The following is a 24,489-nucleotide window of genomic DNA, read 5'->3' on the forward strand; positions in this document are numbered from 1 at the left end:
GTGCAACAAAAAAGAAGGCTGCTCGACAAAGACAGATCAAAGGCCTTGAAAGAGGAAGTCGAGAAGCTGAAGGAGAATGGGTTCATTAGGGTGGCATTTTATCTATCGTGGGTCTCTAATCCCATACTCGTGCCCAAGCCGAATGGCAAGTGGCGTATGTGCATGGATTTTACAGAACTAAATAAGGCCTGCCCCAAAGACTGTTTCCCACTCCCGAGGATCGACCAGCTGGTCGATGCCACTGCAGGACACGAGATCTTCTCATTCATGGATGCATACTCTGGGTATAATCAAATCAATATGCACCCCCTTGATGAGGATCACACTAGCTTTCGAACTGATACAGGGCTCTATTGTTACAAGGTGATGCCCTTTGGTTTGAAAAATGCTGGTGCGACTTACCAGAGACTCATCAACCACATTTTTTAGGAGATGATCGGTACAAACATGTAGGTTTATGTCGATGGCATGCTGGTTAAGTCAAAGAAAGCAGAAGGGCATGTAAGGGATTTGCAGGAATGCGTCAGCGTCCTGAATAAATATATGATGAAGCTAAATCCCCTTAAATGCTCCTTTAGAGTAGGATCAGGGAAGTTCTTGGGATTTATAGTTAACTCAAGAGGAATTGAAGCTAATCCCGAGAAAATAAAAGCCCTGATCAAGATGAAGTCGCCAGTGAAGATAAAGGATGTCCAAAGCCTGACCGGGAGGATTGCTGCTCTAAGTAGATTTATTTCAAAATCAATAGACAAGTGTGTCCCATTTTTCAATCTACTCAGAGGCAATAAGAAATTTGAATGGACAGATGAGTGCGAACAAGCCTTTCAAGCACTAAAAATGTATATGGCGCAACCACCCATCCTGTCAAAACTGGTCGATAAAGAGACTTTTTTCATCTACCTGACAATCACGGATTACGCTGCTAGTGCTATTCTTGTAAGAGAAGAAGAAAGTGTGAAGAAGGCTGTCTATTACGTAAGAAAAAGGTTGATCGGAGCAGAGTTGAGGTATCCCCCCATCGAAAGGTTAGCCTATTGCTTAATTTTGGCCTCTAGGAAGCTGCAGCCTTACTTCCAAGCTCATCCGATTACGGTATTGGCTGACCAGCCTCTTCGGCAAGTCCTGCAAAAGCCAGAGGCTGCCGGAAGATTACTAAAGTGGGTAGTCGAACTCGGGCAGTTCGATATATTATCCCTGCCACGAGCATCAATAAAAGGATAAGCCTTAGCTGACTTCATCCCCGAATTCATAGAGCCCGCGGGTGGCGAACAAATTGAGGAGCCCAGCGAGCCTGAATGTCAAATCCAAGCACCCTCGTGGAAATTGTTCACAGACGGTTCATCTAATGAATCCCACGCAGGAGCAGGAGTGATATTAATAATGCCAGAAGGGCATCGATTTCACTGTGCAATAAGATTTGACTTTACTGCTTCTAACAATGAGGCTGAATATGAAGCATTACTCGCTGGACTGCGGCTAGCCAAGGATATGAACATAAAAGCGCTTGAAATCTATAGTGATTTTCAGATGGTGGTGAACCAAGTCTTGGGAGAGTATCAAGCACGAGGTTTGAAGATGGTTGCCTATCTGAACAAAGCAAAGGATCTGTTAGCCCAGTTCGACAAATACAGTCTCCAGCAAGTTCCTCGCGATCATAATTCGAACGTGGACGCTTTGGCGAAGTTGGCAAGTGCAAAAGATGCTGATACTCTGAACATAGTGCCAGTCAAGCGACTATCAGTACCAAGCATCCAAGAAGCAAAAACCACTCTGGTCATCCAGATGGCGGATACATTGATGGCACCATATGTAGATTACCTGTCAAGCGGCGTGCTACCAGCAGATAGAAACAAAGATAGGACCCTTCAACGGCAAGCTGCTAGGTATATCCTGGTCGATGGATTCCTGTATCGAAGGGGATACTCACTGCCACTTCTCAGATGTGTTACAAAGGAGAAAGACCAAGAGTTAATGAAAGAGGTGCACGAAGGTTTTTGCGGGGACCACGCTGGGGGGCAAAGCCTATAAAAAAAGATCCTCAGGCAAGGATATTTTTGGCCAACCATGAATGAAGACTCAATAGAGTTCGTGCAAAGATGTGGCAAGTGTAAGAGATTTTCTAAAATCCCACGAGCAGCTCCCAATGAGTTAAAGCAGATGCAGAGTACATGGCCATTTGCAGTTTGGGGAATAGATCTAATCGGATCTTTGCCTACAGGAAAAGGTGGTGTAAAGTATGCAGTGGTTGCCATCGACTACTTCACCAAATGGGCCGAAGCTGAGCCACTCGCGACCATAACGACCAAGAAAGTGCTTGACTTCGTAGTCAAAAACATCATCTGTCGCTGTGGATTACCAAAGAAGATAGTCTCAGATAACGACACCCAGTTTGACAGTGATCTATTCACGAACTTCTACAAATGTCATGATATTATCAAAAGCTTTTCTTCAGTCGCTCATCCCCAGACGAATGGCCAAGTTGAATCAGTGAACAAAATGCTGAAGGATACCTTGAAGAAAAGACTTGAAGAAGCTAAGGGAGCATGGCCAGAACAGTTGCCTGAAGTCCTTTTGTCATACAGAACTTCCCATCAAACAGCAATAAGTCATACCCCGTTTTCCTTAGCGTACGGGTATGAAGCCATGTTGCCTGTTGAGTTAGATCCACCCTCACACCGCAGATTAACATACGGCCAGGACTCTAACAGCCAACTACTGATGGAATCCCTGGACTCGATTGATGAAAGGCGCGAACAAGCCCAGCTCTGAGTAGCTGCATAGCAGTAGAAGGTCGCCCGGTATTTCAACTCTAAAGTGCAAGAAAGAAAATTCAATGTTGGAGACCTTGTACTCCAAAGAGTTTTCCTTAACACCAGCGACCAAGCTGCTGGAGTACTCGAGCCAAATTGGGAAGGGCCTTACCAGATTAATGAAGTCCTTCACCCAGGCACTTATAAACTTGCCCACTTAAATGGAGATCTCGTTCCTCGCTATTGGAATGGAGAACACCTGCGCAAGTATTACCAATGAACAATTCTTCTTAAAGAATTGGCTTGTATAAATTTTATTTTTTACAAGTTTCAAAAAAGTGTAAGATCTTATTGATCACTCGTAAAGACATGTTTGGTCCTTTTATTACGAGAAATAAAAGGGACTGTGCTCAGCCAGTCATTTCTTGCCAACTTTTGTATTTATTACAAGTATTTGCTCATTACGGGTGTTGTTTTGCTGTATTATAATGCTAATCATATCGCTACGAGCAGTAATGTTCGAGAAGGTTCTAGTCAAGGCAAGTGACCAAGGACCTAAAGCTCCCTGATCACTTGGGGGGCATAAAAGGTACAAGTAAGCAAAGCATATCGTTAAAAGGTATGTAAACACATGAGCAAAATAAGGGAAAGCATGCTAGGGCACTTAGAGTATTTTTCAAAATCTTGTTATTTTGTTAAATCAAACCAAAGTGCTATGCTAAGTTCGGTCATGCGGACAGATGTTATAATAATATGCAAATATATTATAATATCAAAACGAATCCTTTTACACCACGAGCAGTAACTGCTCGGATGTAATTGTTCAAGTAAAAGTAAAAGCTGCCTATGCAGTAAACAAAAATTATATTGTTTTTACATCACGACCCATAGGTCGTGTAGTTAAAAAGAAGAAACATAAACAGAAAAGACTAAGGAGCTCAAGGATTTTGAGGATCCGGACGATCTTGGGGAAGGTTCTGGTGTACAACGCATGCAGCCTCGTTGTCTGCCCTGTCCATCCCAGCAGCCAGCGAGATTTCAAGGGAAGCAAGAACCCTTGATCTTTCTTCCTCAACCAGCTGAGCAGCGCAGCGAGCAAGCTCGGCATCTCTCGCATTCTAAGGAAGGTAGTCGAAGTTGGCACCCTAGTTGTGCTTCCAGAAATCATAGAAGCATCGAAGAGTGGAATTCTTGTACCTTTCCAAGTTTCCGGCGTTGGCCTTCTCCAACTCCTCAATCCAACCCTCCAGAGTAGTGGTCTCCTGTCTGCTCGTGACCAAGTCCACCTCGAGTTGGGCCGCGTGGAAGTTAAAGCGCTTGGACTCCTTAAATTGGTCCCTTTGCTCGCAAACTTTCTCCAGAGACCTTTGCTTCTCCTCCAATTCCTTAGCCAGTTGGGCCTTTTCATCAACCACCACTGCCAGCTGTTCAGCATGTTTGGCCTCAGCAGCTTTAAGTTCATCCTCGTGCGTTTCTCCGAAGTTCTAGCTTGCTCGGTGACGGTACCCAAGTGGATTCAGCCGGCAGTGAGGGTCAGCATGGCCTACAGTCAGAATAAAAGTTAGACAAACAATAAACTAAAGAAGACATATTTCCGTAGAAAAAGATGACTTACACTAGTGAACTCGTTAAGGGCACGATTCAGGATCGGGTCAACTCCCATCGTCTTCGTAGCAGCCATTGCCTCTCGACAGCGGTCGTGCTTCATAATCTTGGCAATCCTCTCCTTGACCAGTTTAAAGGCGCGACCAACCATCTCACCCCTGATTAAAGCAGGATCAGCCTGCTGAGTTTGGTCGGTCGGGGCTGCGGGAGGAGGAGTCGATCCGGCCGGAGCAGAAGGAGTCTGCTGCTCACGGGGAGAAGATGGAGTTGTGGTGGCGGAGGGCCTATCCTCCAAAGGGCCTGTAGTTTGAGCCTTCTTTGCCTGAGGCACTTTGATGCTCTCCCCATGGTGTCTCTGGCTGGTTTTCTTCTTGCTCGGGAGAGCCGCGGCAGCCTCAGGAGTGCTGTAAATGTCGAACACATTGACGGATTCCATGTCTGAAAAAGAAGAACAAAGGTGAAAAGTGAGATAGCATGAATGACCAAGTACATTACATCAGAAAAAGAAGCAAAAAGGGATTGCAAAGTCAAATACCCGAGCTATTATTACTGGTCGCTATCCCATAGACTCTACTAGTCTTATACTCATTCTTTGACATGAAGAAGTCTGGACCTAAATGTGGAGCATATTTAAAATTGATGTCCCCGTCGAATAGATGACAGGGAATTGGAAAATTGTCTAAAAGCAAAATAACTGTACCATTATCATCCGACGAATCATCAGAGAGTTAGACAGGATCGGTGGCCTTCTTTTTTCCTTTCCCCAAGGGGGCTGAGGGCCTCTCTGCTGGGGGAGTGCCAGTAGGTTCCCTAATCGTGACCCCAGTCAGTCTCCTTTGTGGAGGTGACGCTGGAGGTTCCTGCTCCGGTTCCTCCTCGGCAAAGGCATGCCCTGCTTAAGGTGCCCTCGTGTCCAGTTGAGGGGCCAAGAGGCCAACCAACCTAAGGTTAGCCTCCGTTACCAGATGCTTGACGCTCTTTTCTGCGTCAGTCATGCTGGCTAGGAGCACCGATCTCAACTCCATGTCCGGAGTTGGGTATGGTCGCATCCATGGGCGTGGAAGACATTAACAGATTAAGAAAATGTGGAGGGGAACACTGAGTGAAGAAGTAACAGCATGTGATACGAAAGTTTTACCTCCTTGTGAGAAGGCCAGGTTGTCTGCGATCATGTTAGTTATGAGGAAGTACTCCTGGTAGTACCTCCCCATATTTGAGATGTGGGTGGTGTCAGTCAGGAAGGTGTGCCCGGTTTCCTGATGACAGCAGTGAAAAAACCCCATGCCATCTTGGTTGGGGTTGGATTTGAGGTCGAACAGGTAGTTGACCTCATGAGGCGTTGTCACGGGCCATTTCTTGTGGCTATATAGGATATAGAGTGCAAGGAGCATCCTATATCCATTTGGGGTTATTTGAACGGGTGCAACTCCAAAATAATTAGCCACCCCCTGAAAAAATGAGTGAAGTGGCAAGGTAGCCCCTGCCTCGATATGAAACCTCGACCAGGCGCTGAAGGCGCCTCCAGGCATATTCGCCCTTTGGTCTTGGTTAGGTCTGACTAGGGTCACCCCTGTGAGACCGTACTTCCTTATATAATTGGCGATCATTCTGATCGTCACTCTGCTCTTAGGGACTAAGTGCACTCAACATTTGGCTGAATGGCATGTCGGGGTCGGGCATGTCTTTGGATGTTGGGGTCGGGAGCATTTTCATCTCGACCACTGGTTGAGGGAGCATCAGCCAAAGGAGAAGGCTGATGAGAAGGATCAAAAGTTCTTCTTTTCTGGGCTTTGGTTTTGGTGCGAGCCATATTTTGAGTCAAGACAGGGGAAGTGTTTGGATTGGCACGAGAAAATGGAATTTTGGGTATCAATGACGAGGGTTGTTCTTCGTTCTCGAGCAGTTGAGCTAGCAGGTCATCGTCGATGGGTCTTTCTCCTCCCCACAGGTCTTGCATGTAAACTACAAACAGAGAAAGGAGGAGATAAGACGCACAACCTGGGAGCTTATGTTGAAAGTTGGAATAACGTTGCTTGCGTCTACGACCAGCAGCATTCTAACCGAAACACTAAGTTTTATGCGAAAAGTTTGAAAAACGGATCAAAAAGTGAAAGTAAAAAGTTTTCTGGAAAAAGCTTTTTCAACTCCAAAGGGGCGGGAAAAACCCAGTTTTTCAGCTAGCCCAAAAATCAAATTTTTACTTCGATTTTACGCCCTAAACCTATGATCCTGACTATCAAACTGGTTCCTAACTCCTACAGAGCAAAACTACACTACCCTATCAAGCATCAAACGGTATACATAAAATCCTCACGAATTTTTACCCAAGAACACAGAAAGTTTTAGAACTCAAAAGCAGTATGCATGGCATCTCAAAGGGTTTAAAAGTTGAAGAAATTTACCTGGATGAAGGTTGGAGGTTCTGAAATGGAACGACTTTGGGCGTGCAAACAAAGGATCCTTAGAATAGTGACGGAAGACCTTCGAAGTTTTGAGCTCTGAGACGAAGTTCTTGAGAGTTCTTGGCAAGAAAATGGCGAGTAAAAAGTTAAAGGTAAATGTGAGGATTATTTATAGAAGCTGAGATATGTTGAAAAGGGGTAATCATGAGTTGCCTTTTTCAAGGCATGGGGTAGTGTAATAGCCGTCAGAAAGGTTACTTGGAAACTAAAAAGGCATGATTGGACGTGATTGGGTCACAGTTTTTGAGAACGCACGAGAGGCTCTGACAGATTTCGTGGGACATACGAAAGGTTAGTTTCCTAAGTTTACTTATTGTTGGTCGCAATAAATAAATTTGGGGGGCAAATGTTTATCCAAAAAACAGTTGTTGATGATGTGGCAAGAAGTTTTAACACGTGGCAGAGATACTGCTCACATATTGACCAGAGATATTTCCGTATGAGAAGTTCAAGTTTTATATACGACCAACCTGGTCGTATACTTCATTTATTTATGTATAAATCTGTACAGTTGTAATGAGATCCGAGAATCTCTCTTCATTATGACTTGAAGATCCATTTATTAAGGGAAGATATTATTACTTGACTCATGTAACCCTTCTTGAGCCTATAAATACACAAGAAATAGCTCAAGGAGGGAGATCCTTTTCTCTTTTTCCGAAATATATTACTATTATCCATCGTTTGTATTGTTTTCTCCTTCGAAGGTCTGTGAAACTCAGGAACCCTAGTTCTTTGATCACACCTTTGGAGCTCAATATTAATAATAGTATCAAGTGGATGTAGGTTATTACCAATCACTGGAGCCAAACCACCATAATTCTTTGTGTTCTTTATTTCCCATTAGATTGTTTTCTCAAGCTTTGTATTATTTTTCTGTCGTTTTCTAGACTCCGTGTCGTTGACCAAAACGAGGGTCAACATATTCTATATAAATTTATTGTATATTTATATACATATTTGTTGCATGATTAATAGTATTGTATGATAATGTTTTTGGATTATTTTCTTGGTCATATAAATTGTTTATATGATTAATGGTTTTTTTTTATTGTTGTTATGTTGTTCATCAACAACAATGGGCCCACCACGCAAAGTTTTCGCTGCGTGCTCTGAATGGTTTTCCAACACAAAGTACATCCACTAAGATGTCCTAGTACATCAGTAATCCAGATATAGATTACATGCATTCATAATACTAGTGAACCATGTTGACCCTAGATTTGGGCAACTGACACGGAGTCACACTTCACTTGACGTATATGAATGCGTTGAAAAGAACGTAATGACGAAAAGAATAAGAACACAAGAGTTTATAGTGGTTCGGCCCCAGGATCTGGTAATGACCTACGTCCACTTGAATTGTTATTAGATTGAGATTCAAAGGAGTGATCAAAGAACTCGGGTTCAATGAGTTTCACTAGCCTCTGAAGAGCCAATACAATATGGTTTCTATGATCTTTATAATCACAAGCGATTTAGAAGTCTGAAAAGAGAAAATAGAGCCCGATCCTCTTCCCTGAGTCCTCTCCTTCTATTTATAAGCTCAGGGAAGGGTTACATTGATTTGTTACATATATTATTTCTTAAATAATCGGATACTCAGGAAATCATGGGAGAGAATCTCGGATTCTACCATAACTGCCCAAGATCTTTTCCGCGTATAAAGTGCATACGACCAGGCTGGTCGTATGAAAAACTGATCGCCTGATACAGGGTGCTTTCCTAGTCGATAGTCGAGCATGCATTCTTCCAGGTGTCAGCCATGTGTAATTAATACTTGCCACGTGATTCGCTTCTGATTTTTTGGATAACAAACCGTACTTTCAATATTTAATCCAAAGATTCCATATAACTTTGTTTTACTGCGAACTAATTTATTTCATTCCCTACAATCTTAATTCTCTTGTACCAATACAAGATTGTAGTCACAATAACGAATTTTGGAATTTTATGATATTCATATCAAATTATTTTAATAATAATAAACGATAAATATACACTAAAATTCATTTCAATTTGTTGACCTGTGAAATTAGCCAACGGTCGTATGTACAATATATGATACCTTTTGAATAAAATAAATATAATATACAATAGAATAGAAATATCATAAACAAACACACATAAATTTTATAGTGGTTCAGCGCTGTCCTGATGAACAGTAATAACCTAATGCACTTAGTCTTTAGTATTGAATCACTTGATAGACAATTACACGGATGGACAGAAGTATTCACTCGTTACTAATTTGCCCAAAGTTTCTCCCAAAAATATTCATCAGATCTCCTTCAATGAAGCCCTGGGTCTTTTATTTATAATACACAGGGGCTGTTACATGATCAGTAATCCTGAGATCGTGGTTTGGCACATGATTATTGGGTAGTGGAGATACGTGTCCACCACCCCATGATTATGAGATTGTGGGTCGTCTAGTTGTTTCTCTGGATTATGGTAGATGATGCACGATTGAAACCTCTGGGGAAATGCTAAGTTTCGGTTGGTCCATGAGACTTAGGTGCTAGGCCCGATGACCCTTTAGAGCTTGGGTGCTAGGTCTGTTGATCCTTTGGGTGCTAGGCCTGTTGATCTCAGCTTGAACAAGCATTAACTTTATCCAGTGAAGTGTATTTAGGAGGTTAGGTCAACCAGCCTATAAAGAATAGAGTGGGCCAACCACCCATGTGGCTCTTGAGCATGTCAGGTTGACCACCCCTAGGGGTTGGGGTCAGGCCGACCACCCCTAGAGGCTAGGTCCAGGTCGACCACCCCTCGGGGGTTTAGGCCTGGTCGACTTTCCTGTAGGTCCTGGACCTATCTTTTTTGTTCATCAGTCTTTTTTCAATACTTTATCGTTTTTCCCTGACTTGTGATGCCAAGTGTTGCTTTCTCATTCACCACGTCATCTCTTGATTTTTGAGGGATAACATTTGCCCCCCAAGTTTATCGTAATGTGTTCAACATTACGATAAAATTGATCTGGCCCAAGAAACATGTCGTAGCACTACTCTAAAAACAAAGTCCCTCATGACATCACGTAGTACTTTTATCAACTATCGATAATTTGCTCGGCACGTATTTTTCAAGGAATTTTGAAGTCCTAAAAATATATGTATTTTTCAAGGAGTTTTGTAGTCCTAAAAATATAATATATTTTTCAAGGAATTTGAATCTTTAACAATACCATATATTTTTCAAGGATTTTGAATTCCTAAAAATATGGTTAGCTTGAGAGGCTATAAGTAGGGCCTCACTCATCAGACTCCTGACCCATGCGCCTCATTCAGAAAGTTCTAATCTATGAAATTCTCCAATTCTTCATGAACTCTGCGTATCTCCTCTTTGGTAAGTATTCTTTCCCAATCTTTACGCCTTTGATGAATCTGTCTGAATTTCCTTACTTTGCTATGTTTTGATTCAAAACAACTGACTTGTTTAAATAAAAAATTGTTCTTAATCACAAATGGGCTTATTCCTTGCCTCTTTTTGCATGATACTTAGGTATCAGATGCCTATAGGCCGACCACCCTATGATTTCCCTAGCCTGGATGATTTCTAGGGTTCCAAAACCTAGCGTAGGCGATTTCCAAGGCTCCAAATTCAAGCCTAGGCCATATTCCTCATGCCCTAGGCGATTTTTAGGGTTCCAAACCCTAGCATAGGCGATTTCTAGGGTTTCAAATCCTCAGTTTTGGCCATATTCCTCATGCCCTGGGCACACAAGGCAGCAAGGGCGCGCAAAAGGCGCGACTAGGTGAGCAGGCGCGCAGGTGCATCTGGGCAGGAGGTGCGCAAGGGCGCGGCTGGGCGAGCAGGCTTGAGGGGTGCACTAGGTTGAGACAGATGCTCGGGGGCACCTAGTACGTCTAGGCAGGAGGCATGCAGGGCTGCGACTAGGCGAGCAGGCGTAGGGGCGTGCTAGGTCGAAAGAAATGCTCGAGTGCGCCTGGTGTGTCTGGTGCTCCTAGGCAGCAAGTGCCGAGAAGGCACCTAAGGGCTTGGGGCTGGATTTACACTTTTGCAAATAATTTTAAATGTATAAAATAAAATTACAGAAAATACTATGCCCCATATGGTTTACAATTTTGTAGATCTAGTAAAAAATAACAACAATTCCTAAACCCAAAACACAATACAATTAACGACTCTTAAGAACAAACATTCATCAAAATAAACACCCATCTATTCATCACATATTACAATAATATAAGAATGCATATTATACCCACACAACAATTAATGTATGCAGAGATTAAGGACATCTCTGCTACCAATTGTTGATAACTAGTTTACCATGTGTGCAGCGGAATACATGGGATGGTGGTCCCAGAGATTTAAAAAAAAATTAAACAATCTTTAAATAACAGATCCATTAATATGAAAAAATTAATCAAAGAGAAAGAAAAAAGATAATGATTTACCAGTTGTAAAACAATCAAGAATCCTTGCTAGATTTAGTAACTCCAACAAACATCCAATCCAAAGTAGTCTTTTGAATACTCAGACCAAGATCTTCCAAGATTTATATCTAGACCTCAAGACGTGTGTGGGCACGTAGAATAATAAAGGGACAATTTATAATTCACAAGATGTACTCTACTCATGAGAACTTTGAATATTAGGTTTGAAACAGTTTTCAGGGACTGAAAAAATATTATGTTATATTTTTTTCTCTCTTTGAAAAGCTTAGAATTTTCTCTCTAGAATATTCTCTGAATTAAGCGTATTCTTCTGAAACAATTTCTATCTGATAGATTTATAAAAGAATTAATTAAATTCAAAATTCAAATTATAAATCAACTATTAAATAAATAAAAGAAATATCAAAGACCCAATCTTGGATCTTGTTACACGCCAAATACAATGCATGCTTTGGAGTTGGCGTGTAACACATCCCTTATTTTAGGGATGTGTTCCAACTACTTTCTAATTATTATTTAATAATGATTTATACAAAAATGTCTAAACCTGATAACTAATCTTATCAGATTAATTAAAGAATAAATATCATTGCAAATTAAAATCCAATTTGAATTATCAGCAATATCTTTTCACATCATTTAATTAAAAAAACTAATTAATTCAAAATTAATTATCTAAATATTTTAAATGCTATTTTCGAAAATGCAATTTTATTAAAAAATAATTTAAAAAAAATATGTTAATTAATTTAGAAAATAAATATATTAATTAATTAATTTGTCTCAGTTACATATTTGACATTGAAGAACAAATTTCTTCCAAATATGTCATTTTCATGATTTTTCCCAATTTCAACTCTTACTTTAAATAGTGTTTGATAGAGTCATCTCAGATAACTATGGACCTATAATTTCAAGCTCCAATAAATTTATATTATTAATAAAATATCTTTAAAATAATAACCTTAATTTGTTAATCTAAATATTATTTCTCTAAAAATATGAGACTGCACTATTGTAATTATAGACATTTATCTACTGAGTATTTTTAAATATATAAAAAATGTTCCTCGATTTAATTACTACATACAATTAAATCCTCCATTAATGGTTCATAATTAAAGTAGGAATTAATTAGCGTTTAACTTCTTTAATTATATCTTGTTTCCTTAAGTACCATTAACTTTACTAGTGAATGTGTTTTTCATAAGCTGATTTATGAATTTGAGCTCAATAACCTTTCAGTTCCAAAAGCCAACCCTTAAGAGAACTGTTATTCAATTTCTCTTGGAAATGTATAGATTCCATATCTGTATATTATTTCCCCAACCATCTAAATCAATGAATTTCCAAAATAGAAGTGTCTAGTCTGATTAATCTGACAAACCATAACGAGTGAATCAAAGAACTCATGACATAAAAGAGTGTTAATAATAACTTCAAGATTAAGATCAATTTGTATATGATCATCTTATTGATATGATAAATGAGTTCATATAAAGTAAGCGATATTATTAAGTATTAATAACATATTAGGTTCTGTTCATGTATTACAACTTTATACAAAGTAACTCCACTAAGATGTCCTACTACATTAGCAATCCTGATTTAGATTACATGTATTCATAATACTAGTGAATCATACTTTTAGTATTTAATCCAAAGATTCCATATAACTTTGTTTTACTGCGAACTATTTCAATTCGTACCCTACAATCTTAATTGTAACGCCATGGGTAGCCAAGACCGTTACACTGTGTATTTATAATGGTGTAAGACTTGCTAATCAAGTCATTTTGTTAAAAACGTGTTACTGAAACCACTAATGAAATAGGGTTAAAAGGTTTTGGTCATAAAAGATATATTTCATATAATTAAACATTTTGTACAAGGGATCCCAAAAGAAACAGCGTTCGAAAGTCAATTTACAAAATTTCCAAGGTATGAAACAACCGGTAGCCACTCTAAGGGAAAAACAGACATTTATGGACCTCCTGTTCCTGCCTCTTCCTCAACCGTGGCGACCGAGTAACTGGTCATGTACATTCTGCCTTCAGAGCTCTCCGAATCAGGGCTGATCAAGCTTATCCTTGCCTTTACCTGCACCACATAGCACCTGTGAGCCAAGACACAACAAGAAACTATAACATTATAGCAAAACAATGATAATAATTAAATAACTCGTTAAGCATGTTCATACACTTTGCACTCCACATTAAACACATAGTTTGTAGACATAGCCAGAGAATCTACAAACTAATACTCAGCTATTCAGCATAAAAATTCATCAATTAACATTGATAACCAAAACACATGATAGTCTGGGTCGACACCCTTAGGTCGCACCCTCTGTTTACCCCACTGACTCAGGTCCGCTTAAACCGAGCTCAGTGAATATAAGTTGCCCTCAGCTACCACTGGCTGAGCCACGCCCTGTGCGCCAATATAAACTCTGGCAATCTTAGGCCATTTGTTTACTATTCACATGGCATAGTACCATTCTTTATAATGCATACAAAATAGGGAACCCTTAGTCCCATTGTAAATTCACAACCGAGTGCAGTTTTCTTACCTAATTCCCGAGCTTCTTGAGCACCAAAGCCCCGAGCGCGGTCCTCTAACACAAGCCTCGCTGAAAACCTAGTCACAACACATACATTGCACTCTCATTACTAACCAATTCATAATCATCTCCGAGAACAAATCCCGTGCTCCCGGGACCTTCTGTTTCCTGCACAAGGTAGCGAAAGCGTCCCTCGAGCCCCCTGAACCTAAACCCTAAAAACTCAAATTTCCACCTCTTCAATTTAGCATAGAGCCGCGACACAACCCTATAGGGGCCACGACGCCCATAATGGTCCCCATCTCCTGATTCGACCTAGCGCCGTAGCACGAAAGAACAGGGCCGCGACGCTCATACGCGAACCCAGAAAACTAGGTCTTTCACAACATTTTTCCTGAGCCAAAACTCTTCCAAATCAACCCCAAGGTACACCCAAGTCCCAACCCATCCTAAAATCCCAAATAAACAGTATGGAAACTCAGAAATCACAGCAACAAACCCAATCACACAATCAAACCCAAGATTCACCTAGTGGCTCAAAATTCACAAAAACTTAAACCATACTTTATAAAACATAAACCACCCTTTCAAAAACTTAAACTACAGAAGATTATAAACCTCAGAGACACATGAAATACTTACCTCAAGCAGAGATTCGACCTTGAGCTACTTTCAAGTCCAACTCCAAGCTAATTTCCTATGATTTCCAAGCTGAGTCTTCACTCCAATAACCCACAAGCAAATAACACAATTTCAGCTTACTAACCTAACATTACCAGCAGAATTTCCATAAGGAAATGAGTTAAAGCTTACCTTTGTACCCTAGAATTTCTGGCCCAAAGTCTCCCTTAGTTCACCCTTGAGTCCCTTTCTTGACCCCAAAGAGAATAACTCCTTTTCTCCTTCCTTCTAGTTCCTTTGGTTTCCCCTAGACTTCCAACCAAAATATTCATTTTATTCCTAAGTGAAAGTAATGTATTTGACTTCTCCTCAGCCAGAGTTATCCTTTCCTAAAACCAAATTACCAATTTGCCCTTTCCCATAATAAAAAGTCTTATACAACCTTAAGGGCAATTCCGTCAGTTCACCTAAATCCCGCTAAATCCTCAAGTATTCCTATAAATCCACATTTAATCCCGACATGCCAAAACCATTACTCAATTACTAACCGCTACTCAATAATTCCCGAACACTTTATAATATTCCCCAAATACCCCTCAGCTCCTCCCGAGCCAGGTATTTGACCCTGTTGTGACTTTCTAGGTAAACGACTTCCTAGGACTGTCTCGGGTTGTGCATCACAATTATATCACCATTCACACGTGGTATCAAACACAATATATACAAATATCACATTTATGCCCTCAACAGGCTAAAATTACAAATATGCCCCTAGCAACCAAATGGGGCCCACATGCATTTCATATATTCATATAATCATACAAGCATGCTTAACATAGAATCATGCATTAAATTACTCAATTCACACATAAACCAATAGTGCCCTCCCGTCAAACTAATAAAGGCCTTTATGTAACGCCCTGGATAGCCAAGACCGTTACACTGTGTGTTTATAAAGTGCCAGGCTTGCTAATCAAGTCATTTGATTAAAATCGTGTTACTAAAACTATAAAGGAACTAGGGTTAAAAGTGTTTTGATCTCAAAAGCCACATTTTCATTAAGAAGCATCATTTGTTTACACGGGATCCCAAAAGTATTAAGTTTAAAGACTGTTTACAAAAGACACAAGGTTTTTATACAATATCAAGTCGTGTTAAGGAAAAACGGACTATTAGGTAATCCCTGTCCCGATCCACTCCTCGACCATGGCGATCGAACAACTGGCTATGTACCTTCCACCTCAGAGCTCTCCACTTCAAGCTTGGTCCAATCTGCCTTTGCCTTTACCTGCACCACGTAGCACCCGTGAGCCGAGGTCCAGCAAGAAAACACAACAACAGAGCATAAGCAATCAACAGACAAATCCATATCTCACGTTGCATCACAAGTTCTCAAACATATAATCATTCAGTACGACCAAGTATTCAACACATTAAGCATATAATTTCATATCACTACACAAATGATAACTAGGGCTAGCGCTCTCAGGCTGCTCCCTCCGTTATCCCAATGACTCCGGCCCGCTTAAGCCGAGCTCAGTGAATATTCTTGGCTACCAGTGGCCAAGCCGCACTCTGTGCGCAAACACTATGTACGACGCTCTTAGGCCGCTTTTACATGTCCCATGGCGTAATACCATCATTGACACGATACAAGTATTGGGAGCACTTAGTCCCATCACAAACATATAACCAGGTGCAGTTTTCTTACCTTTCAGTTTACTAGCTTTGATCCCTCGACTCCTTGAGCACAATCCCCCTCGAGCCCTTGCGCTCACCTAAACACAATTATGGGCCAAAGTCATCATCCATCCTCAAGTCCAAAAACCTAGCCTCGGGGCTAATCCCGAGCCCTTGGGAAGTCCTAGTTCCATCAAACAAGGTGGTGGAATCAAACCCCAAACCCTAGGTCAAAAGCCCTTACAAATAACCCTAAAATCCCCTTTAGAAGGCAGGGTAGCGCCACAACGCTTATGGGAGGGCGCTACAGCGCTACAAACAGAAGCAAAACCCCATCAGCAAACTTGGCCACAGACTGGCCAACACCAGTTTTTCCCTTCTGCGATTTCCTCGAACCAACCTCAACCAAAACTCTTCCAAATATTCCCCAACCTCAAAAACAACCCTATGACCATACTCCACTCATCCCAAGCACCCCAAATACCTAGAACTCAAGCACATGCATCCCCAAACTCAAAATTCACCATAGCCACTCTTAAGCACTAAAACTCAGTAGAAACCAGCTGAACAACAAAGTTAGAGTTAAGGTTTGGTGGAATTTCGACCACAAGTTGCCTCAAGACTTCCTTGGCTTGCTCCTCCTCAGCCTTAGGCCTGAATTCCCTAAAGTTCCATCCAACTCAACTTAAACACCATAGCTCAAAAACCAGAAACAGAAACTGAAGAACTCTAAAGTCTTACCTCAAGTGTTGATGAACCCTTGCTAAACCTCTGCCAATTTCTCAATCGTAGGTTAGGATCCTTGATGCTTAGTTTATCCCAGCTCTTCTCTGAGCTGTACTCCATAAATCCTCAAGAAATAGATGAAGGAAATGTAAACCGACTTAGAAAACTCTCTCTGTTTTCTCCCTTTCTTTTTCCTTCCTTTTCCTTCTTTTCCAGACTTCTACACTTCTCTACACTTCCCACTAACATAAAGCCTTGGTAATACTTAACTCCTGTAAGCCAAATGACTATTGTGCCCTCCCTATTAAGTCTAAACCCTTTAATCCTCTTAGGGGCATTTTAGTCATTTTACCCAATTCTCGCTAACTCCTCGAGTGTTTCTAATATTTCCCGCTTAATTCCCGATATCTAACTAATCACCAATAATATTCCTCAATGTCAAAATAGGCTCCCATATATATTCACTAAATTCCCATTTATACCCCTGAGCTCACCCCGAGCCGGGTATAAATCCCCGCCATGACTTTTTCGATACTTTGCTCACTAGGATCGTCTCGAGTCACATATCACAGATATATCCACATAATAATGTGGTCTCGACAATTATCACATATATCAATACAGTTATGCCCATAATGGCCAAAATTACGATTATGCCCCTCTAACCAAATCAAGGCCTACATGCATACTAATACACATAGTCATGCATCTCAAATATTCAAATAGTCATATAACATGCTTTAAATCATAATCATGCATCTTAATCATTAAAATCACACATAATTCCCATTATGCCCTCCAGGCACACTAATCCAGGCCCTTAAGCCATATTAGCGAATTTGGGTCGCTACAACTATCCCTTCCTAATGAGAATTTCGTCCTCGAAATTTACCTGAACAACTCGTGATACTGATCCCGCATCGCTGTCTCAAGCTCCCAGGTCGCCTCCTCGACTTCACTATTCCTCCACAACAATTTTACCAGAGGAATTGTCTTATTTCGCAACACTTTATCCTTTCGATCCAAGATCTGAACTGGTTGCTCCTCATAAGCTAAATCCGCTTGTAACTCTAGATCTTCATACCTCAACACATGAGTCACATCTGAGACATACTTCCAAAGCATGGAGACATGGAAGACATCATGAACTCCAGACAACGATGGCGGCAAAGCTAACCTGTAAGCCACTTGACCAACCCTTTCCAGGTTCTCGAATGGTCCAATGAATCTAGGGCTTAGCTTGCCCTTCTTTCCAAACCTCCTCACCCCTTGGAATGGTGAAACTCGGAGAAAGACGTGGTCCCCAACTTGGAACTCCACATCCCTACGCTTAGGATCAGCGTAGCTTTTCGGTCTACTCTGGGATGCGAGCATCCTAGCCCAGATCTTCTCTATGGCCTCACTTGTCTTCTGAACCATATCTGGCCCCAAATATCTCTTCTCACCCATCTCATCCCAATGAATGGGTGATCTACACTTCCTCCCATATAACATCTCATAGGGAGCCACTCCAATCGTTGACTGATAACTATTGTTATACGAGAACTCAATCGACGGAAGGTACTTACTCCATGAACCCTCAAAATGAATCACACATGCTCTGAGCATATCCTCCAATACCTGGATTGTTCTCTCAGACTGTCCATTAGTCTGAGGATGAAAGGCTGTACTGAATTTCAACTGAGTCCCCAGAGCTTTCTGCAAACCACCCCAAAACATGGAAGTGAAAATAGGATCCCGTTCTGACACTATAGACTTAGGAACCCCATGGAGACGTACGATCTTCCTCACATACAGCTCAACATACTGATCCACAGTATATGTTGACCTCACTGGAAGGAAATGGGCTGACTTGGTGTATCGATCCACTATCACCCACACCGAGTCATGAAGCCCCACTGTCCTGGGTAAACCTCCCACAAAGTCCATGGTAATGTCCTCCCATTTCCATTCAGGAATACCCAAAGGCTGAAGTAATCCTGTTGGTCGCTGATGTTCAGCTTTCACCTGCTGACAGGTCAAGCATCTGGCAACGTACTCTACCACATCTTTCTTTATCCAGGACCTACACTTCCTCCCATATAACATCTCATAAGGAGCCACTCCAATTGTGGACTGATAATTGTTGTTATATGAAAACTCAATCCATAGAAGACACTTACTCCAAGATCCCTCGAAGTCAATCACACACGCCCTAAGCATGTCCTCCAACACCTGAATCGTCCTCTCAGACTGTCCACCAGTCGTAGGATGAAAGGCTGTTCTAAACTTCAAGTGAGTCCCCACGACCTTTTGTAGAGCTCCCTAGAATTTGGAGGTAAAGATAGGGTCTCGATCAGATATAATAGACTTAGGAACCCCATGGAGATGAACTATCTCGCTCACATACAACTCTGCATACTGTTCCACTGTGTAAGTTGACTTCACTGGCAGAAAATGAGCTGACTTGGTGTATCTGTCTACTATCACCCACATCGAGTCATAAAGTCCCACTGTCCTGGGTAGACCTCCCACAAAATTCATGGTAATGTCCTCCCACTTCCCCTCGTCTGATCCCTTCATCTGCTGGAACACAAATCCGTCCCTGATATCGAAGCATACCAACCTCAGAAACAGAATAATCCTTAGCTATCCCTGCTAAAACCTTCTGCCTAACTTCTTGTAACTGCGCATCCAACAATTGACTCTCCTTGTCCGTCCCAGTAGGGTCGACTGCAAGGTAACATTGCCCAATCGGCCCACCACCAGTTCTATCCTTGCTCTAGTCATCTCATTTACCAACTCGCTGGAAATCTTAACGGAACTAAATAACTGCCCTGAGCCTCTCCGGCTCAATGCATCTGCCACAACATTGGCTTTCCCTGGGTGGTAGAGAATGTCACAGTCATAATCCTTTACCAACTTCAACCAACGCCTCTGCCTCATGTTCAGATCCTTCTGGGTGAAGAAATACTTAAAACTCTTGTGGTCAGTGTATATCTCGCATTTCTCCCTGTACAGATAATGTCGCCACACCTTCAGTGCGAATACCACTACTGCCAGTTCTAGATCATGGGTAACATACAACTGCTCATACTCCTTTAGCTACCGTGATGCATAAGCTAGAACTTTCCCATTCTACATCAACACATAGCCCAAACCCATCCTTGATGCATCACAGTACACCACAAACTCTCCTTCCTTTGAAGGAAGACTCAGTACAGGTGCAATAATAAGCCGTCGCTTCAATTCCTGAAAATTGTTCTCACACTTCTCTGACCAAACGAATTTCTGATTCTTCTGTGTCAATTCTGTCATCGGTGTAGCAATCTTCGAGAACCCTTCTACAAACCTCCTGTAGTAACTTGCTAACCTGAGGATGCTCCGAACCTCGAGGCATTCCTTGGCCTTGGCCAATCTCTCACTGCCTCCACCTTGGACGGATCCACCTTAATCCCCTATGCGCCAACTATATGCCCAAGAAAAGTCACCTCTGGCAACCAAAACTCACACTTCTTAAACTTGGCATATAATTGATGGTCCCTTAATCTCTGCAAGACTTGTCGATGATGTTGCTCATGCTCTGCCTTTGAGCTGGAGTATACTAGAATGTCGTCGATGAAGACAATGATGAACTCATTCAAGAAATCTTTGAACACCTTGTTCATTAGATCCATGAAAGTTGTCGGGGCATTGGTTAAACCAAAAGACATGACCAAAAACTCATAGTGCCCATACCGCGTTCGGAAGGTCATCTTCGGTATGTCCTCATCCTTGATCCTCAGTTGGTGATAACCAGATTGAAGATCAATCTTTGAGAACACCATATTTCCCTGCAACTGATCAAACAAGTCATCGATCCTTGGTAGAGGGTACTAGTTCTTGATGGTCAACGTGTTCAATTCTCTGTAATCTATACACATCCTCAGAGACCCATCCTTCTTCTTCACAAACAAAACTGGAGTGCCCCATGGAGAGTAGCTAGGCCTGATGAATCCCAAATCCAGAAGTTCATGCAGCTGTATCTTCAATTCCTTCAACTCTGCTGGTGCCATCCTATATGGTGCTCTTGATACTGGTTCTGTCCCCGGTGCCAGCTCAATAACAAACTTAATCTCCCTGCGCGGTGACAATCCTGGTAGGTCCTCAGGAAATACGTCAATGAACTCACACACCAATCTGGTCTCTTCTGGATCTGCTGGCAAAACCCTGTTAGTGTCCCCCACACTTGCTAGAAAACCTATACATCCTCCTTGTAACAAGTCTCTAGCTCTCAGTGCCGATATCATAGGTATGCGGGGTCCACATACCGCACCCATGAAAACGAAAGGATCCTTGCCCTCAGGCTCAAAAGTCACCATCTTCTTCTTGCAGTCAATGGTAGCCCCATACCTGACCAGCCAATCCATCCCTAAGATCATGTCAAAATCCTCCATGTCTAGCTCAATAAAGTCTATTGAAAGCTCCCTACTATCAACCATCACTGCCAGTGCTCTAATCCACCTCCTAGAAACTACCAATTCCTCAGTAGGCAATAAAGTCCCGAATCCCGCAGTACGGTACTCACTAGGTCTACACAATCTATCAATCACCTTGCTAGAAACAAATGAATGTGTAGCACCAGAATCAATCAATACAGTAAAAGGAGAGCAAGCGCTAGAAAGCTGACCTGTCACTACCGAGGGACTAGCCTCGACCTCTGCCTGTGTCAAAGTGTACACTCGAGCTGGAGTCAAGCTGTCCACCTTTCCTGCTTCCCCTTTCTTCACTGTTGGCCAGTCCTTCTTGAGGTGCCCCACTATTCCATCGCCCTGATGGCGTCTTCTACACCTCGGGCACTCCAGATAACTCCTCCATGCCTTACTGCCTCCCTGACGACCACCCTGAGCACCCGACCGCTCCTATCAGAACCAGCAGCGGTCGAAGTGTCAGGGGTCTTCCTCTTCACATCACTGGGGCCTCCGCCCCTATCTGACCCAGAATATGGAGGCACCACTCTGCGACCCTCGCGCCTCATTGCACTTTCCCTCCAAATCTTATTCTTCACTTCCTCAGTGGTAAGAGCCTTCTCAATAGCCTAGGCATAGGTCGTTCCCCCAGGTACTGTTGTAATCCTCACATCCCTGGCTGCATCTGTAGGCACAGGATCTGGTGCAAATTTTGTAAGTCTCTCGAGCTTTAGGGCATACTTAGTAACTGTCATGTAGCCCTACACCAGCCCCACAAACTCATTACCCTTCACTTCCCTAATGGAAACATTGTAGTATTTATGGCTGAAAAAATCCTTAAATCCATCCCAACTCAAAGCAGTGATGTTTGGTATGTGATGCCACTTTCCACCAGATGCGGGCATCCTCTGTCAGCATATATGTGGCACAGGCCACTTTGTCATAACTTTCTATCCTCATGAAATCCAGGATAGTAGTAATCATAGTCATCCACTGTTCAACCTTCAGTGGATCAAGTCCTCCCTCAAAAGTTGGGGGATGCTGCTTCCAGAACCGTTCATACAATGGCTCCCACCTGTTCCCCATTTCTACTGGCAGAACAACTGGTGCCACTACAGGTGGCACAATAGGTGCAACACTCCCTCATGGAGCCTGCTATCGTAGAAGATGAGTTTGCTCATCTTGGCTCTGAAGCCGCGCTTGCATCTCTACCATAATCTGCTGCCAGTTCTCAGGGACTAGTGGAGGAATCTGGCCTTGGTCATCATCTCCTATCCCAGACCTAGTGATGGCTAGTCACGTAGATTTCCTTGGACGCATAGCTATCCAAGTTAATTTGCAATCAACGACTCGACAATCAGACCATGATGACAGGGTAAAAGCTTTTCCAAAATCCACCAACGGAACATAATCAATCACAAGAAACCAAGATATAAGCATTAATCTACATGCACTAGCATTGCTAATAAGCATGCCCAACATCACCCATATACACAATATGCAATTAATCATTCAGATATTCAGTTACATACACAAAAATGCTAATTAGCACGCCTCAATATTATCACACAACAGTCAAGGGCCAGGCCCGATCAGTATCTCATGCTTTCTAATAATCCAACATATATCAACAATCATACTTCTTTCCAAGAACATAAGCATACAAACACATATATACATTTACCAAACCCTAAATCGAGCTTGTCTCTAGAAGCGAATGTACATGTCTAGCCGGTCTTCAGGAACCCTTAAACCTAGGACACTCTAATACCAAATTGTAACGCCCTGGGTAGCAAAGACCATTACACTGTGGATTTATAATGGTGCAAGACTAGCTAATCAAGTCATTTTGTTACCACTAATGAACTAGGGTTAAAAGGTTTTGGTCATAAAAGATATATTTCATATAATTAAACATTTTGTACAAGGGATCCTAAAAGAAATAACGTTCAAAAGTCGGTTTACAAAATTTCCAAGGTATGAAACAACCGCTAGCCACTCTAAGAGCAAAATGAAAATTTATGGTCCTCTTGTTCCTGCCTCTTCCTCAACCGTGGCGGCCGAGCAGCTGGTCATGTACACTCTGCCTGTAGAACTCTCCGAATCAGGGCTGATCAAGCTTACCCTTGCCTTTACCTGCACCATATAGCACCTGTGAGCCAAGGCCTAACAAGAAAATATAACATTATAACACAACAATGATAATAATTAAATAACTCGTGAAGCATGTTCATACACTTAGCAATCCACATTAACCATATAGTCCATAGACATAACCAGAGAATCTACAAACTAATACTCAGCTATTCAGCATACAAATTCATCAATTAACATTGATAACCAAAACACATGATAGTCTGGGTCGACACCCTTAGGTCGCACCCTCTATTTATCCTACTGACTCTGGTCCACTTAAACCTAGCTCAGTGAATAATAAGCTGTCCTCAGGTACTAGTGGCTGAGCCACGCCCTGTGCGCCAATGTAAACTCCGGCACTCTTAGGCCATTTGTTTACTATCCACATGGCATAATACCATTCTTTATAATGCATACAAAACAAGGAACCCTTAGTCCCATTGTAAATTCACAACCGAGTGAAGTTTTCTTACCTAAGTCCCGAGCGTGGTCCACTAACACGAGCCTCGCTGAAAACCTAGTCACAACACATACATTGCACTCTCATTACTAACCAATTCATAATCATCTCCCTGAACCAATCCCGTGCTCTCGAGACCTTCCGTTTCCCACACAAGGTAGCGAAAGCGTCCCCCGAGCCCCCTGAACCTAAACCCTAAAAACTCAAATTTCCACCTCCTGTGTAACGACCCAAATTCAGTTAGGCTTAAGGGCCTGGAGTAGTGTGCCAGGAGGGCATAATGGAATTCTGTGTGTGTCTTTAATGAGTTTTATGCATGATTATGATTTAATGCACGTTATATGACTATTTGAATTATTCGAGATGCATGACTATGTGAATTAGTATGCCTGTAGACCTGATTGTCTTAGAATGAGCATGATTGTAATCTGGCCATGTTAGGGCATAACTGTGATAATTGTACTATGTGAATTGTGCCATGTGAGTGTGGTGTTATTATTAGGATGCACGCATCGAGACGGTCCTAGTGAGCCAATTAGTCTAAAAGTCACAACGAGATGTTGTACCTGGCTCGGGAGGAGCCTAGGGGTACTTCGGGAATCTTATAAGTTGAGTTGAGAATGATTGGTTAGTTATTG

This window comes from Humulus lupulus, chromosome 2 (genome assembly GCF_963169125.1).
Source record: "Humulus lupulus chromosome 2, drHumLupu1.1, whole genome shotgun sequence".
NCBI lineage: Eukaryota > Viridiplantae > Streptophyta > Magnoliopsida > Rosales > Cannabaceae > Humulus > Humulus lupulus.